Source organism: Sparus aurata, chromosome 4 (assembly GCF_900880675.1).
Source record: "Sparus aurata chromosome 4, fSpaAur1.1, whole genome shotgun sequence".
In the NCBI taxonomy this organism is placed as follows: Eukaryota; Metazoa; Chordata; class Actinopteri; order Spariformes; family Sparidae; genus Sparus; species Sparus aurata.
The window spans coordinates 10,702,388-10,709,086 of record NC_044190.1 but is presented as its reverse complement, the minus strand read 5'-3'; the positions used below and the strand labels follow the sequence as shown (position 1 = coordinate 10,709,086).

The following is a 6,699-nucleotide window of genomic DNA, read 5'->3' as shown; positions in this document are numbered from 1 at the left end:
TGTAGGCCAATAAAACGTTTGAGTCATAAATCTGTGTCGTCCAAAGTGCACATTAGACTGAAAACCAGATTCCCCGCCTTAATGTGAGTGTATCAGATGGGGAAAGTGTATTTCAATTATCGTTCTGGCTGTGACCGGAATTAAATAACTCAAAACACAACATAGCCGGGTGAGATTTACTGTGAGATTTGGCAAACAAACGTCTATCGGACATACCGATCTCTCATTACGGTAAAGCTAGCTGCAGTGATAACCTAAACCGGAAATTTAGCTTTTTTTTAAAAATAAATTAAAGGCATTAGTGTTGAGTTGAACAAACGTACTAAACACATTTGATTGAAACCATAAAATGATGGTAGTTATATTTTCTAAACATGAGTTTACGCTATTTAACTACAAAAAAATGTGTCAACTAAAACATGTTTTACATTTTTTTCAAATAGCCCCATTAAAGCCTACAAGTACATAAACTTCTTAAAGATGTACTTTTGTAAAATATGTACATTTTCTGGACTTTTCGTGGGTTTTATTTGGCGCACGCGCTGGCCGGCTGGGCTTTTATTGTGAAAGTCCTCTGCTAGAAGCGGCTCTGTGTGCGTGCCTTCATGATGCTCGCTGAGAGGAGGAAGTCTCGTCTGAGGATCAACTTCACACGGTCGATGTTCTGAGCTGCTGCTGGCGCTCAGCAGCCATGAGGTGAAGGAGAAACAAGCGTCGGAGGTTTTCAGCAGCGGGAGAAAGGTAAACAATAACTCATCTTTTCTTTTTCTGTAGGAGAAGAAGGACGTGACGAAAGTTTAGCTCAGTTACCTGCGGGGGTCTGTGAGGTGGGGCTGGTCAGGTGAGCCTCCTTCCTGCCCGGAAACATTTCCTCTGGCGGACTGCTGACAGGTCTGAGCCGCTCACGGTTACTTTTAACTCCGTGGGAATATCTCATCATACATGTTGTCTACATGTGTGTGGATGGAGGCTAGGTCAACTCCTAAAACACACCTGGCAGTTCATTCTCTGTGCAGCACGATATATAGAAATAAAAAAAATCCCATGTCGAGTTTGGCAAACAGACAGAACTTGTTCCAGTAGAATTGCTGTCGGGTGTTGTTCACCCATCAGTCCTCTGCTCAAACAGTCTGTGCACACTCCAGGACACAGAAGTTGCCACTGTTGCTCAAGTCTTGTGTCATTTTTAAACAGTTGGAGTGTGTGTGTGTGTGTGTGTGTGGTGGCCACTGTGAAGGACTTGATAGACAATAATACGATTATACTGTTCATTTAAACGAGATGATGACATTTGGCTTCATTATTAGGAGGTTGCTGTGCCTTTATCTGATGTAGCAGTCGGTCACTTTTAGACAGTCTCTTCACACAGAGGGTGGAGTGTGTTACTGCTCTGTTTTTTTTTGTTTTTTATGACTTCATGCATGACTTTGGAGAAGTAGCGTTTGTTATATAATTATTATACACCAATATTGATGGCATGAGTTAAATAGGGCACTGTCAGTAACCTTGATGCCACTTTAAACCTGTTAAGATCACACTCAGAGCCTGAGATGAACAGGACTTTCAGCATATTGTTGGCTTGGGGTTTGTTGTGTTGTGGCAGCATGCAAAAGCTTGTGACCACTTGATCTGTTGCTAAAGTTAGAGGTTCACTGCCACTGCACTTTCCTTCATGCATCAGTAATTTTAGCTTTTTGTTGTGTGTTTACCGCAGTAAGCTTTAGGTTTGCCCCATATCAAACTGTGAAGTAGTTTCGGGAAATAACCTCATTTCTTGTTCAGACAGGAGTCTCAGGCAGTTGCACAACTTGGCCCAACAACTGAGAAATAACATAAAAGCCATATCAAGTCATTGTGACTGTTACCGTTTTAATAGCTTATAAAACAGACATTAATATGGGAAGATAACTGTGCAGTAGGTATTTAAAAATGAGCATGTTTCCTTATGATGTACAGTTAATGAATATCTGGAATCTGCTGTCCGAGTGACAATTACTGTGGTCTTAATTTTTTGATATTTTTAAAAATGTGTTTTCATTACATCTTCATCACTCAGATCTCTGCAGTTTAGAGGACCCGGCCTGCAAAAGGGCTTTAATGTTCAACAAGGGATTAACCCAGTATCATTTTAAAACGCTATCATCCCTTATTTGTATTCTGTCCGGCGTTACGTAAAGTCTGTGTCTTTTGTATTGTTTAAACGGTGGTGACCTCATTTCAGACTGACAGTAGAAAACTGTATACGCATGATTGTCTTATAGTCATCAGTACATACCTCAGCCTGCTGCAGTGCCTATTAAAACAAATTAATTTGCATAATTTATGGTTACAAAAGTTGACTATTAGCATGTTATTTTACTACTGTTACATTCCTCACTGGACTCTGACACAACTTGACCCCACTCATACTGTTACGGCTCTCCTCATAAGAAATCTATGGATAGTGGAGAAACATCACGAGAAGGAAAACCTGCCTGAATAGAGCATTTATTAGCCAGTTATGAACAGGTGTATTTTATACATATACTCCCAGTCATTATAGCCTACCCATGTTAGGCAGCACAAGTCTGCATGTACTTTTTCCTGTTAGTCATCGTTGAACATTGTATATTAGTGAAATCATGAGATATCAATGTTCAGTCATTGCTATTTAACAACACAGACTTAAACAATTAATTGTTGGCCTGGGAGATATGGCCTTTCAGTAATACTGCAATATTCAAGGTTGTATCGGGACACAGAGTGTATATCTAAATGTTGATATCTCCTCAGAAACACTAAATAAATGCTAGGACTGGATGAAATCATCACATATCAGAATACTTCTGACCGAACACATTGATATTGTTCTTGCAACAATATTGTTGGGATGACTATTGGCACTGCCACAACAAGAAACTCCAAACTGTCTTCTTTGCATGTAATTAGGAACAAGTGAACAGCAGTGTTTTGTTACACAGTTGTTTTCATTATCATTTTATAAGACCAAAGGAGAGACGGACCTGAATAAGTTGGATTACTCACATGGACCAATCAAGTCACACTATACAGAGTTACACCACATGATTATTGTGATATGAATTAGGTTGGAGCTAGTATGACCTGATTGGTGCAGGTGGGTCATCCTACCTATTAAAGATCGTCTCTCCTTTTGTCTTGTAAAATAACCTGATAAAGAACTGTGTGCTGAAACTGTGTTATCACATTTTTCCTAATAACAAGCTCCGAGGACAGTGTGCAGGAGTTCTTGTTTGGATTTTGTTGACCTTTGGTCAACAAGGTGTGCACCTGTTGATCCACAGGTGCACAAACGTTGTGTTAGTGATTATTGTCACAAAATATTAACACAGTGAGATTTTGATGAATAATCATCTGTAATGTGGATACAACAACTAGGTGGCTAAAGGCAAGTGTTAGCACAAGTAGAAGAATCTGGTACGTTGCTGCACTTTGCTGTAAGCAGCTTTTACACGTGCACTGTATCACTGTATACACTGTATACACTGTATACAATGTCCAGATACAGTGATATCAAATAAAAGATAATGTATCATTAGGTATAACACTGATCTAATATCAACATATTGCCCAGCCTTAATTAATTATTCTATGAAAGTGTACCCGCTTTGTGTGACACTGTACTTTGTGTTATTATTAAAATCATCAGATTTGTATTCACATTTGATGTATGTCATATTAGTAAAAGTATTTTGTGATTTTTTTAATGTTTTGTTACTAAAGAGACGTGCTCCCATATTGTTTAGTTTTAGTTACCAGTCACTCTCTATTATCAACAAGCACTTATTTAGCATTTATGGTCTTGGTAATGTTGTATTTTTTCTGGTATTGTTTATCATCTGTTTTTTCGACCTCTGCCCTTTTGGTTGCTTGTTTTTTATCGTGATCTGGAAGGAGACAAATCGTGTTTTTCTTGGCCATCTCTCTGAATTTGTCTTTACGTAAGAAAGCCAGACAGATGACAAAAAATGTGATGGAGGTGATACTGGACAAGGTCGTCTGCAGGGCCTCCTTGAACTCGGCTGGCTTTGTGCCTTCAGCCTTCATGTGTCCACAGATTGGGCTTGCACCAGGTTTAAACTGTAAAAGGGACTTAATTTGCCTTTTAAACATGCACAGAAACTATATTTTTCTTTTAAAGAAAGCTCTAATGAAAGTGTATTTCTTCCCATGAAGAGATTGGAATGTGACCATACCTGGCCAGCTGTGCAGTCAGTTGAGTTAAATTACATTTGTTTAGTCCAGGTTAAGTCTGGCTGACCCCACTAACTTGACTGCCAGTTGAAATGAATGTCATGGCCCATTCAGCTGTGTGGCCACGCGGTTGTATGCCTCGGTTACATGGTTACACATTGCCTTGTTTATGAGCAATGGACCACACGTTATTTACAGCGCAGTTGTCTTATAGTCAAATCAATGGTGCTTTGTCCTGCTTAGTGACACTTGAGTAGTACTGTGCACATGGTCATTGTTATCATCATTTTGAGCTCCCATGATGCTCTCTGTAAATCCCTTTCACTGATGTGGTGGATCATAACTGGACTTTGAAGGTAATTGTGACTTTTCAGAGCTAATTATTGATGTTGAGTGCAGTAAGAAAAAGCTCAGTTCCATCAAGCAGTGCAGTTCAGAGAGTGTTTGAGTATAACTCCTGTAGATGTTGGGTAGCAAGCATGCACATTGTCAAGTTCTTCCAAAATATAAAAACATTTTTCTTCATTTGATTTTCCTTTTCATGGTCTTTCTGGAGCCATAGACATATACAGCATGGGTTACTTCTTATTTCCTTTATATCTGACCTTATTTCTGTCAGCCTCCTATAAAGTTGTTCATTCTAGAATAGAAGTTGATTGTGAGATGCTCTGTCATAAGTCTGTGTAGTTAAACACCCAACAATGAACTGGGATGACAACAAAAGGGATGCAGGCGATCTGCCCATGCAGGTGAACTGGTTCGTCTGCCATGACCAGTGCCACAGCAATGGCAGGTGAAAGACATTCCAGTCTCCAGTTTTCAGACTGACTGATGCTCACCGCAGGGCTCTTTCTCTGGATAACCAGGTCAAGTATAACACAGTCATGAATGCAGTAACAATAGAAATGTAGATTTATAGTCTCTGGAGTAATGAGGTTGGGTGTTTCAAGCTTGATCTTTCTGTGGAGAAACAGTTTGCACTTTTTTTCAAAATGTAATGAATTCTTGTTACTGTAGTGCTATGTGCAGTTGTTGCCAGCAGCTTGTGCACAGTGAGCTTTTTTGCTTCTCTAGCAGCTGAAACAGAAACGATGAGCTGGAAGATGTTAAAACACTCCATAGCTCTGAAAGGAATGGCTTGGATTTGGTGATAACTTTTTGTGGGTTTGTCACAATGGGCAACCGCTTAATTGTCAGTTGATCCACTGAAGCCAGTATTTGTAGATTTAAACAGTTTGCAGCTCCAGTGGTAGTACCAAAAAAGACACTGGCAGCAAGAATGCCCTCGGCAGAAACCCCAGCAGCCTTTTATGCGACTCAGGGCCCAGACACTGGCCAACAGCCAGCCGTAGACCAACACTGTCCGTCGGTGAGCGTCTGTGCCTTTAGAATTGTCCGTGTATACACCTCCCATGCCACTTGTTGGCCTTTTTTGTGGCTGAACAACTTATTGCTTTTTTAGATAAAAATGACCTCTATGATCAATTTCAGTCTGGCTCCCGTAAGAACCACTCGACAGAAACAGCACTTCTTAAAGTATCAAATGACATTTAGATGGCAGCAGACTCAGGTGAATGCACAGTCCTGGTGCTATTAGACCTTTCGGCCGCGTTTGCTAGTGTTGATCATAATATTTTGATAAACAGGTTTACTTCCTACCTCTCTGGCAGAAGCTTCAGTCTTTATGCAAACCAAGTCATGTCAGACACTACTGAATTGTTATGTGGAGTCCCTCAGGGTTCAGTCTTGGGCCAGGGTTTCCTCTACATGAAATTGACTGTGGCGCACCGCCACGGCAAAATAAAAGCCGCCACACCTTAAAAATGCAGGCATAAATAAATCTAGTGTTAGAGAACGGAAATATTTTACCGTCGTCTTCCACCGCAGTATTTGACGTTAACTAGCATGTTGGATATTTAGCTTGATAATTAGCTAGAGGATTAGAGCAGAGTCCTGCACGGGTCTTATTTTGCAAACCCACCCGAACCCGCCATACTTATAACCGCATCCGACCCGTTGTCCGACAGTAGCACAAATTACATTCGTACCCGAGCCGACCCGCTATAAATTGATACTGACGTCCGAAGGAAAATTGGACGGACGCAATTTTTAAAAGTGAAAGTAAGCCAGCGTGGGGAATGGGAGTTCTGGGAGGGCGCAAGCACACATTAATGAGCTCATATGAAATATAAATGCTTATCATTTGTGTCGCTAATAATGACTGATGATAAGTGACGCCTTGAAAATGGCAATCGTAAAACCCGACCCGCCTCTTCAGGCGTCGGACCCGATCCGCATCTGTGTCCGACACAGTACATTATTTTTCACCCGTGCAGGACTCTGACTTGGATAACTCCTCTCTTGAAACAAATAATAAAAATATTTCTTTACAACATGAATCTTCATTCCAAGCCCATGCATGAGAGTTCACGATGGCTGTGTGAGAGCATTCCCTAAATTCCCTAAGTAGCCTATGACATAAGTAAA

The 6,699-nt window shown here is 40.5% G+C and overlaps 1 protein-coding gene across 3 annotated transcripts in view; it reads left to right on the top strand.

The window, feature by feature from the left end:
* Positions 1-609: 609 nt before the first annotated feature.
* mctp2b (multiple C2 domains, transmembrane 2b) overlaps positions 610-6,699 on the top strand; it is a 42,741-nt gene continuing 36,651 nt past the window's right edge. For all 3 annotated transcript variants that reach the window (XM_030415273.1, XM_030415272.1, XM_030415271.1), the window contains exon 1: positions 610-741. The gene's annotated coding sequence lies outside the window, so the exon portion shown is untranslated. The remainder of the gene's footprint in view (positions 742-6,699) is intronic.